Below are 12,298 nucleotides of genomic sequence, written 5' to 3' on the forward strand. Positions count from 1 at the left end.
TTTCTACATTTTATGAATAGTGACAAAAATTCTTTGTGTTGTCAATAGAGACACATTAAAGCAAACTTTGCTTGATGACAATAAGCTCAGTTAAATCAGTACAATAAGTGTGGAGCCCTTCCCTGAGAACGTGTCTGCGTAGGTTCTCAGTCATCCAGGTCATGGTAGTCGAAAGAAGCAACCACAACCTCCCTGCAGAACATTTTGCAAAGTGAAATTTGTTTATTGTCCCATCAACAGTTTACCTGCAGAATGGGTACAAATATCTTTTCTGTGAGGAAGTGACACAGAAAATACAATGTTTCCCTCTGTGACAATGAAAAAGTGCTTGAGATTGAGTAGAGCGATCCTTCTTCCTTGCTTCATTTCGTGCTCGCAGTCTCTCAGCGTTGACTGGAAAATCAAATCAGACTCACACCATCTGCTTGTAATGTGGGCGTGTCCGTCAGTAGTTTGAAGAGCACTCTCTGGCCTAAACACAATAGGAAGATCAACACCGCCCCAAAACAAACATTTCCAGATTAGATGAATGGCACCGTAATTGGAAATGGTAACATTAACACGTTAACTTCCTGTGTTTGGTCTGCAGTGGGTAACTCGTGATTCAGGGATCTACATCACTATGGGCGATCGTGGCTCAAGAGTTGGGAGTTCGCCTTGTAATCGGAAGGTTGCCGGTTCGAGCCCCGGCTTGGACAGTCTCGGTCGTTGTGTCCTTGGGCAAGACACTTCACCCGTTGCCTACTGGTGGTGGTCAGAGGGCCCGGTGGCGCCAGTGTCCGGCAGCCTCGCCTCTGTCAGTGCGCCCCAGGGTGGCTGTGGCTACAATGTAGCTTGCCATCACCAGTGTGTGAATGGGTGGATGACTGGATATGTAAAGCACTTTGGGGTCCTTAGGGACTAGTAAAGCGCTATATAAATACAGGCCATTTACCATTTTACATTTAAAAACGCACATGTAAAACTGACAGCAAGGTTTTACCATCATATAGTCGACATAACTAAGCACAACTGTTAACCTTTGTTTGCTAACATTTGAACTCTTACGATTGGAATATCAACAAAACACTAAATATAGTTTAATTCAATCGTACCTGAGCTGGTTGAATTGAACCAGTTTCAAATTCAAGTTCAAATTGTATTGTATTGTATTGTATTGTATTGGAGAAGGATGAAGGAGTCTGACCTGAGCCAGTGTTTGACATGAACACATCAGCACTGCTGTCAGTGAGCCTAACGACAGCTGTTAGCATCATTTCAGTGTTTCAGTCATAAAAACACTTCCTGTCACTGTGGTGGTTACAGTGACATCCTGCAGTTTGTGCTTTGACCTCCAGAGGGCGACAAATCAGCACAGACAGAGAGCTCCATTCAAACTTTGCTGCCATCAGGAATAATTCTTCAAATATAATCATCAGTGTTTGAGCAGTTATGATATCAGGGACAATCTAGACACGTGTGACAATACTGAACATGTCACATGACACACCTTAAACATCATGTGATCCACTCTCAGTCTGCACTTTGATTCATTACTTCAACAGGTTGAAATGAGCTTTGAAGAAACATTCAGTGAAATAAAGCTTTCATCACAGGATTCATGTGAGCAGCAGATGAACTTTGTACCAACAACATCTTCAATAACAGAGTCTGAATGAAGCTCAGGTGTTGATGCTGCTCCCTGATTGGATGGTTGGTTTCAGCTCTGCTCTCAGTCTTTACTGCACAGGTGAAGGTAGAAAGTGTGACTGGATCTATAGACTGGAAACAGAGAAACATGCTGAACATTTGAAGCTTTGCAGCAGAAATGTTCATGTTACAAATACAGCAGAGCTGATCTGGGATCAGTGTGTTCACACCTGCAGCTACAACAAGGTTTCATGTCTCCACACGTCAGCATGTGAACTTTACTCTGACTCGGTCTGAGCAGTCAGACGGCATATTTTTAAAGTTAACACGTCAGCACACACAGAGCTGAGCCCCTCCCACCTGTGCTGAGTTTCAGGTGGAGCCCCGCCTCCTTCCAGGAAGCAGCTCACCTGTGTGTCCGTGTTTAGTGTCCAGGTGTGGAGCGGAGCTTGTTGTTGGTGTGTGAAGAAACTGTAAGTTTGCTTTGTTTCCTCCTTTAACAGTTTGTCTTTAGGAACTTTACTGTTTGTTCAGCTCACGTTTGATTTCATCACACAACAAACTGTGTGTGTTTGTATTTCCGGTCTGTCCATCAAAGTCAGTGTGTAATGTTTCCTGGCTAACATCAGCTGTGTGCAGCTTAGTTCCAGCACAAACCTGCCGCTCCATAGTTCACGGTAACGGACTCACAGCTGGACCAACGAGGCCGAGTGTGTCCGCCACTCTGAGCTACGTTCCTGTTTTGTGTACTTGTAGTTTGTACTGTGTCCCAATTAAGAGAGTGCACGCTTGAAGTACGCGCACTACGCGTACTACGTGTGGTGTGTACTATAATTACGAGAAGTGCGGAAGTGAGAGGTTTGTGAAATGGGACGGTCTAGCCTTCGTCGCGCTGCTCAGGTTGCCTAGCAACCATGATACTAACAGCGAGAAACGTTTCATACAGCTTTGTTTGACAGAAGTGAAGGAGAAAAATGTTTTGTTGCTCAGCCATTTTTTTTCATGATATCACTTTGATTAGTTGAGTATCTGAGGCTGAGACCACAGGACTGTAAAACATGATTGTTGGGCTTCATTTCTGTACTGAACAGTCATTTAAGATTAGTTAGTACATAACAATTATTTAATGTTGTTCATGAGACTAAAGTCATCTCACTGTGGTAATGTAAATATAATATGGCCAATATTATATTTATTGTCAGATTATTATGATATATATATTACAGCAGTGAGCTTGAACTCTGTGTCAAAGATTCAAGTAGCAGTTATTTATATTTCCTATCACCTTAAATCTTCAATCAAAGACAAGTATCTTTGACTGTGTATATATAGATGTATTATATATAAGAAACAAATGTTGTTCTTTCAGTATGTTGGCATTACTAAATTTGGCTCAGTGCTTACATATATGTGTAAAAAGCAAATGTACGACCTGTGGTAACTGTTTCTGATAGAATGAAGAGTAGACTGATATATGAAATATTCCTTTATTGGGTGAGAAAATCAGACCATGTCATAACTGCTTTAAGTCACACAGAATAGATATCAGAGCCTTAAACAGGCTGACTTCTGCTAAATGGGTCAAACTGGGCAGAAAGTCTACAAACACATAACATCCTTATAGAATATGATGTAACACTATAGATCAACTTACCTCAGAATATATAAAGCATAAAAACAGTTACAGCAATATGATGTAACAAACACAGCAGTGCTACTAATCCAAAATACTCAAAACTTCATAGAACTGAAACAAAAAATTATTTTTAGCTCCATTCTGCTGCTGATACAGACTTTAGGTTTCTGAACATTAAACTTGTTGCTGCCTTTCATAGTGTGTAACTTGAAGGCCCTGAGTACTTTCTCCCACACTGAAAACACTGGGAGGATAAAATTATTTAAACATTACCTAATAAGACTGATTCAGCACAGACAGTTATGTTAAACTTTCCTAGCAGTCCTTCACAAACAGGGAACAGTCTGTCTATTCTCTCCATCTGTCAGCTGCTGCTGGCTCTTCCTCCTCCTCTTCCTCACACACTGTTGAGTTCGGTGGATCATCAGGGCTGCAAAGCCTCACAGATGATGTGCAGCAGTGGGTCCCTCAGTCTGTCCTCACTCTGGACACTTGCAGTTGTCACACATGGAAATCAAATGTGTGATGAGCTGCAGGATTCAAACACAAGTGTAACTTATAAACACGTATTCATACTTTTATTCCACAATCAGAGAGAAAGAAACAGAGAGAGAGTGCAGGACAGACAGACAGGTGACAGTCTCAGGTGTATACACTGCTACACAACAGCACCAGAGAAGGAGGATTTAGTGTTTGTGTTATTACGAGTGCTAAACAAGAAGAGTTCCAGATGGTGCAGTGGACACATGTGTGACTGCTGTGATTAAAGCATCTTTCTTTCAGCTTAACGAGTGAACCGTCGGCTCGTTCAAACACACGTTAAAGTCCGTTTGGCTCGACACCACCGAACAGAGGCAGCAATATAACACAGCTAACATTAACAGTGCAGTGAATCCTGCTTGTGCCGTGATATTCAGGACTGCAAACCGAGCAGCATCACTGACTTTCAGCCTGTTGTGTTTGTGGATATATGACTGACTTTAATTATTCATAAAATCATCACATTCTCTGTAAGATTAAGGTCGACTATCGAACGGCGTATAAAGTAAAGGGTTTAAAACCAAGTAAACGCTGAAAGTACAAACATCACTAATGTCACATAACTTTGCCGACACGTGGCCAATAGGAATGTTTTAATGTTCTTCATTATTAAACATTTGCACATAAATAAGTGACATAATATTCAGTACTTACTTTTGAAGGTTTACTCTTTGGCCGCTCCGCTTCTGCCGTCTGCCGTATAGGGCTTTGGAGTTGACGTCACACCGCAGTGCATTGTGGGATTGCTGCACCATGTCAGAAGGCCACAAATCAAAACAAACACACTGTGTTGGAAGCAGGACTGTCAGAACCATGCTTAAAATCAGCGCAAAAGACAAAGGGCTGTATCGCAACCGATTGCGCCAAGACGCCAAAAGACGGTACTTGGACAAAATAGCGTGCATCGATAATGTGGACCCGTATGAAATAAGGCAGCGGAGCGGAAACCCAGACAGCCTACTGCCATTGTCCTATCCCGATATTTTCGCGTACCTTGTCTGTGGAGTCAGCGCATACACGGCGAATCATTTTCGGAATTATAAATTCCTGGAGGCGCACATCTAATTCACAAACGGTTGGGTACAAGATTTGGCCGTTTTTAAGCCTCCACATTGTGTGTACGTTGACCATATGACCAAGATACAGCTTGAGGTTGCACATAACATTGACTTCTCCTCAGCAGCTGCCCCAAAAATTGCTCTAGATGAACGATTCACGATTGATGCAAGCTGTGCGTTGCCATGTAAATAGTTTGCATTTCATGTGTATGTACTTGCTAAGTACATGTGAACAGATCTTGAATAAAAAAAAATTAACATACTTTTCTTTTCTGTTTTATTGAAACCACTTTACAGAAAGTACAATTATTTACAGTTTTATGAATATTCAACAAGAGCAAGTTTCATTTGGCCCTGGTTTGACAACCACACTGGGGCACATATTCACCAAAACACAGCACACCTTAACAATCTTATCAAGCAGTGTTGTGCGCCGGTCCGAGTTTGACACAGGTATGTCGTCGTGCCCCATGTGCAGCGTTGGAGCCAAGTCTGGATTTGTTACATCCATTTCATATGCTGGTTTGAGTGCATTAATGCCAAATAATAAGCCTCTCCATCAACATGACGTGGTTCTGCAACATCACACATTAGGATGCTTTATCTAATTATCTATGACCTCAGCGCATTCAAAATGACACTAAAAGCCTATTAAGAGAGATATGAATTTATTTAGAACTCACCAGAAAGAAAATGCTGCGAGCAAACCAACAAAAAATTGGGGATGGCAGAAAACTCGATATCCACTCGTCTGACCTCTGCAAACCAAGCTTGACGTATTCGTTTAGAATGTTGTTCACACCTGTTGAACTGACTGAAACTTCTAGTCACAGTAAATCAGTGTGTGTCAGTGAATGCATCGTGTGTGCTTCGTGGCTCCATCGATTGGACTGATAGTAGAGCAGCTGATGGCAGCTTCGTCTGCCTCACACTGCTGTCTGACTGCATTCAGCTGACACTGAGATGAAGCAGGAAAGAAGCAGCTGATATTTGGACAGCACACATGATGAAAGGAGGATTTCAGTTGATGTGCACATGAATGATTTGTGTTTCCTCTGCAGGTGAAGGTAGAAAGTGTGTGTGAGCTGATGTGAATTGAGCAGCATGGATCAGTGTGAGGACAGAGAGGAGGGAGTCCCTCCCTCTAAAAGCACTCTGTGTGGGGAACATGAGAGCCAGACCAAAGCTCAGAGGTGAGATGACCATCTCTAACTGTGCATGACTCTTCTCCATGTCACAGCTCAGCACTCACATCACTGCTCCATCATTATTCACAGGAACCCACCTGGACCTCCACCCAGCTCTGTGTCCCTACAGAGTGACGTGTCTAGAGGTTTCCTCATTGATTTTAAAGTCTCTGCTGCAGAGAGGTGAGCTGTTAGTAACAAGAACTCTCTGATTTAAATGATTTTGATGTTTCCTGGTTTCTAAAATGCATCTCTGTAGCAGAGCAGTGTCTCCAAGGACACACAGGCTCAGCTGTAACTGTCAGTTTATCTGGTTTTAAGACACATTTGGACTCAATTGGCTGTTTTTAACTATGTATTTTAATCAGAGGTGTAAATCTAGAGCTCACACATCTGGATCCTAAACTATGATAGAAACAGCTGCTAGCAGTGGGTAGTTTGACTTTGATACGCTGCTCTAGAAAGCAAACAAAAGTTTGTGTAGCTCCTCTGTTCAGCTGCAATCTTTTCTAAATGGACACAATGTTCTTGAGAGGTTTCAGTCTGGTTTTAAAACTCTTCATAGCACAGAAACTGCACTTTTAAAAGTTCTTAATGATCTTTTATTAGCCACTGACTCAGGTGACTCAGCTGTGCTTCTGCTTTTAGATCTGACCGCTGCCTTCGATACTGTTGACCACAGCATTTTAATCTCACGGTTGGAGCATTGTGGCGTAAACCCATTAGAGTGGTTCAGGTCATACCTGTCTGACAGGACCTTCTCTGTGAGCTTTGGCGATTTTATCTCTTCCTCAGCTCCCCTTACTTGTGGTGTTGCCCAGGGATCTATACTGGGGCCAATATTGTTCTCCATTTATATGCTGCCTTTAGGTCTAATTTTTAGAAAATACAACATTTGTTTTCATTCATATGCCGATGATACTCAGATCTATCTTCAATTGAAGGGAAACAGTCCTGCCTCACTAGAACCCTTACTTCAGTTAAATGAAGTGAAGTTAAATCCTGGATGGCCTCTAATTTCCGTAACTTCAATAAGAACAAAACCGAAGTGATAATTTTTGGACCAAGCGGCAATCCCAACACTTCTAATTTTAACCTGCACAGTCTTGAGCCTTTTGTCAAATCACATGCCAAAAATTTGGGGGTTATACTTGACAGCAATTTCACCTTTGAAAAACAAATTAGCTCAGTTGTACAGCGGTCTTTCTTCAAACTGAGGCTTTTATCTAAGGTGAGATCATTTTTATCTTTTAAAAACTTTGAACGAGCGATTCATGCTTTTATTATATCCCAGCTGGACTATTGTAACTCCTTATATGCTGGAGTCAGCCAGACCTGCCTGGCAAGGCTGCAGTTGGTCCAGAATGCTGCAGCTCGTCTTCTGACACGTACTAAAAGATGTGAACACATTTCCCCGGTACTTGCCTCCCTTCATTGGCTCCCTGTCCGCTTCAGAATTAATTTTAAAATTTTATTGTTGACTTACAAAGCCCTGAATGGACAGGCTCCCGGGTATTTGTCTGACGTCTTGCAGACTTATACCCCCCTTAGATCTCTTAGATCAAGTAGAGCTGGGCGATAGAACGATAACGATATGTATCACGATATAACTTTTACTCGATAGAGAAATTAAGCTATCGCGATAGACCTCGCCGCTCTTGTCCTCTTAAAAAAAAAAAAAAAAAAAAGGTCAGCCAATCCAAATTAAGTAGCGCAGAGCCGGACCAATCACAGCCGCAGCGTCACGCCGCGTGACTTGTTACGTACAGCACAAGTGCCAAGCCGCACGTGTGTTTGTTTGGGAAGCAGCCAGCGGGTAATGGAGCCAGCGCGTAATGGAGGAAATGAGTGTGCCGACTAGAAAAATCAACTGAGCGTGACCGAAGAGAAAACAGATGATGGTTCCAATGCCGGAGAGATTGTCGAACGGAAGAGCCATAGAAGTTCCGTAGTTTGAAGGTATTTCGGCTATTTCAAGTCTGACAAATACAATAAACTGGTGCATGCGTCACACTGTGCGCCACGTTATTGTTTCGGTGAAATGAATTTCTACAATACTGTTACTGTTAATTCTACTCTCTGCAGTGTTTAAATGCTTACATATACACACAGTTACTGTCCCTCCACACATACGACTCGGTTCTGCTTCTATGCCCCAGCTTTGTTTACTTTTTCCCACCGAGGCTTCTAGACTTCTGATTGGCCAATATTTCTGCACGGTTAGGAATCTAGCGCCACCTGCTGCTTTGGCATGTTCATAGCAGCGTTTTCCTTCATTTCTGCCTTTATGTGTGGACGGGATTATTTTTTAAAACGAAAACGGAAAATCTCCGTTTTCAAAAATACCCGTGTACGTGTGGACGTAGCCTCAGTCTCTGACTGGAAGCGCTAATTCGTCATTCGGCTTTTGTCAGACTAAAGTAACTGTTAAAACTGTTTGAAAAGCTAAGCTATACAACAAGGAGAGATTGAGAATTTCCTTTTAGTTCTCAGTTTATTTGATATTGACAAAAGTTAGTCAGTTTTGTCTGTTCTTCTGTAAAACAAACTAAGATTTATTTTTAGAATTAATATTTTGTTTCTAAGTGGAATTGACAATTTAGTCTGTTTCGTTTGTTCTATTTTGAAACTGAAACGCTTTAGCGGCTGCCTTTTGTGTAGTTTGCAACATTTGCCTTTTATTTATCTGAAAAAGTCTCATGTTCCTTAAGTACATCTACCCTGTTGAATTTATTATGGGAAATAAATATTTAAATAAAAACAAGCTGCTGATTATTTCACATTTTACTTGTGAGCAACGGCACATTTAAATCTTACAAATATAGTTATTTGGCTTATATCGTGATAGATATCGTTATCGCCTGAAATGAAAAAAACATATCGTGATATGAAAAAATCTCATATCGCCCAGCTCTAAGATCAAGTGATCTTTTGCTTTTAGCCGTACCAAGGTCGAGGCTGGTTCATAGAGGTGATCGAGCATTTGCAGTCGTAGCGCCTAAGCTGTGGAATAATTTACCCCTACACATCAGACAGGCTCCCACTGTCAATCTTTTTAAATCTTATCTTAAAACGCATTTTTATTTACTGGCTTTTAATACAGCATGAGAGTTGTTTGTTAATTTATATTTGGTGTTTGCTTTTAATACTCTAAGTTGTTTTATTGTGTATGTTGTGTTCTTGTACAGCACTTTGGTCAACGCTCCTGTTGTAATTAAATGTGCTATATAAATAATTAAACTATTAAACTCTTCAGAAAAGTGTTCAGAGAGCAGCTGCTGTATTAGACAAAGGCTCGTCGTGTGAGCCCAGATGTGTGTAACAGCTGGATGAAGGAGAACCATCACAGTCGCGTCTCCATCCCGCCTTTATTAATGAACTTCCTGTTGCTTGCAGATGACAGGAACACAAAGTGTTTGTGCCACGTGATGCTGCAGGATTTGTTAACATGTCCATGATGGTAACATCTCCTCGTCTAACTGCAAACACATGAGCGCTCCTAACGGCAGCTATCACAGCCACACAGGCAGACTGTGTCTCACTGTTCCATTCAGGGACATTTGTTTTCCTGTAAAAAGCTGAACTCTAATCTAAGAGGACTGTTACTGACAGGAAACAGCTGCATTATCTGCAGTCTGTGTGATCACAGCTGCTTCAATCACTTTATCAGAGAATTGATCATTGAATAAAACATGTTTGTGTCTGCAGAGGTCAGAGGTCACAGTCTGCAGGATCCAGCTGTCCGTCGGTGAGGAGTGACCGGTCCAAAGGTCATCCTCCAGAGTTCAGTGGTGAACCTGAACCAACGAGGTCAGAGAACTGTGATGACTCCTTTACATGTTTGTGTTTTCCTGGATAAATATGACCAAAGATTCATTAAAAAGATAAAAATCTTAGACTTTGTCCTGTAGCGCTGTGTGGCAGGCAGGATTGGACCCAAACACAACAGGATGAAGTCAAAGAGGCAGCTTTATTTCAGCTGTGAACATGCAAACAGCAGAAATAAGGAAACATAACTGTAGGTTTGCAGTGAATGAAGCCTCAGCTCGACGCTCCACTTTGTCCCTCTTTTCCTTCTCCAAACAGCCACATCAGGAGTCTCTGATGGAGTTTTAAAATATTTAATTACAAATGTCCAAAGATGGGTTCAGGATACCTGAATCCACAGTTATTAAAGCTAAAATAGTTCACAGGGTTTGGACTTTGTTAGGTGACGAGAGAACATCAAAGTGTTTTTTATCTTTAAACAGTATTTTTATCACTTCAGTTGCTCTCACAGCCCTGTTTGTTATTTTACCAGAGCTCTTATGTTTCACTCAGTGCTCCCACCAAACACCTTGGAGGACACATTAGTGTGATTTAGATTTCATTGGTGTAAACACCAGTCACACAAGCTAACCCATGGAGGCAGCAGCAGGCTTTGTGTTTGGTAAAGTCTGCTGGCTTAAACTAAGAGAGTTTAGTTTGTTAGCACAAAGAGCTGTCAGCTAAAGCCCCGAATGCACTTTGAATACAGATGAACTGAGAAAAACACTTTAAATACAGCAAACAGTCAAACTGACCACATCTTTTTCTGCTGATCATCCACAGCAGTACATATAGCATTCATGCTAGCAGCAGGCTATGACTGTCCACTGAGCACCAACACAGGTAGGAGTGAGCAGTGATGAAGCAGGACTGTGGGCAAGTTTGAGCTACAATCCTATTGGCTTCTCAGTTTCTCCAAAGAAAAGGGGAAAAATTCTTGGTGTTGTGAAGACGTGAGTTGGTCTTGTTGTCGTGGGGCTGGAAGGATGCTGGCAGTGAGAGGCTTTTCATACAGTGTTCAGTAACAGAATGAGAAGAAAGCCACTGCACATGAAACAAGGTGCTCGTAGTGTTTGTTTACTGTGTTTGTGCCACAATGTCAGATCAGTTGTAGATTCACATGCAGACTTGTCCAGTGAAACCAGTGCAAGTACTGCAGTACAGAGCAAAGACTAAGCGAGGGTGTTATTGTAAACTTTAACAAAAGACTGTTATGTGACAAAGAGTAAGTACATTATTTTTATGAGATTGTTCATCATGTCTTTAATTTAATATTTCCAGTTTTTCCTTCCTGTCTCATGAAGCTGTTACATTTATTGTTTTTCTTTTAGGATCAATAAGAGGCCAGAATCTCCTGGACCTGAACCCAGCTGTGTTTCCTTAAAGAGCAACGACTCGAAGGATATTGGTGATGACTTTAAAGGCTGTTCTTCTGCTGCTGAGAGGTAATGTGTGTCTAGATGTTGTTCCTGACTCTGTATTTTTGAATAAATCCTCATGTTTAATATCAGCTCAGCTCTTTTTCACACACATTTCTATGTTGGTGTGTGAAGCGGTGTGTGTTGGAGTGTTTCCACAAACACAGCAGTCAGAGTGGAAAGAGTGGATGTTGTAGGAGGTGTTTGTGTAGTGAAGAGGCTGAGTGTCTGTAGGACTCCAGCTGCTCCAGCAGGTGTCTCCTTTGTGCTTTGCTTCAAACACAGTGTAGGGAGGAGCTTCCACTCAGGTGTTTCAGGTGTTGCTGGATGGAGGAGGACAAATAGTTTTTCCCTTCAGTGACACTTCAGCAGCTCAATGTTCTGGGAGATGTTTGTCTTTATGAAGGTTTATGGATTCTTGTTCTTACTTTGGTTAAACTGAGCAATACATTTTCCATCTAACATTTAAAGTAAATTTCCAGGTGAATAAAAGATCTGCAGCTGCAGCCTCTGTGATGTTTCACAGTCTGAAAGTAACAAATTCAACCAGAGTTCAAACAAAGGCTTAATATACGTGTGTGTTTGATATAATGCCAACAAGTACAAATAGGTGTTCTTACAGGTCTTAATCACAGAGGTCTGATAAGTCTGGTGACTTTCACACTCAGCAATTTTGCTGCCTTTTATTTTATATTGGCCTTTTTAAAGCCCTTCAAAGTCTCCCACATTCATACAGAGCTTTTAACACCAAACTCCTTTACAGTCCTTCTCCTCTCACACACGATCACACGACTGATTTGTCTGCAGCAGCTGTGTTACTGCTAGTATTTTATTATGTGTGTAATCTCCTCATATTGTTCCTGTGGTTTAGTTTGACTTCCTTCTGCAAACTCAGCTGCTCTGTTGCTGATACACGTCTCCATGAATATGATTGATCAGATGCTGCCAACACCATGTGTTTCATGTGAGCGCTCAGCTGAAACCCTGGGTTGACTTATTGAGTTAATAACAAGCTTCACGTGA

The 12,298-nt window shown here is 41.6% G+C and overlaps 1 protein-coding gene and 1 long non-coding RNA gene across 2 annotated transcripts in view; both read left to right on the forward strand.

The window, feature by feature from the left end:
• The window catches only part of LOC146577475 (NACHT, LRR and PYD domains-containing protein 12-like), a 320,541-nt gene that overhangs the window by 32,471 nt on the left and 275,772 nt on the right, over window positions 1-12,298 (forward strand). The gene's annotated exons all lie outside the window — the stretch shown is intronic.
• LOC146577476 (uncharacterized) lies at window positions 2,034-6,233 on the forward strand. The gene is made up of 3 exons (XR_014889520.1): window positions 2,034-2,102; window positions 5,925-6,056; window positions 6,141-6,233. It is a non-coding gene; the product is annotated as an uncharacterized LOC146577476 (long non-coding RNA).

Source organism: Mchenga conophoros, linkage group LG3, assembly GCF_057382185.1.
Source record: "Mchenga conophoros isolate Kocher_MC1m ecotype Shallow Benthic linkage group LG3, M_conophoros_male_GT1.1, whole genome shotgun sequence".
In the NCBI taxonomy this organism is placed as follows: Eukaryota; Metazoa; Chordata; class Actinopteri; order Cichliformes; family Cichlidae; genus Mchenga; species Mchenga conophoros.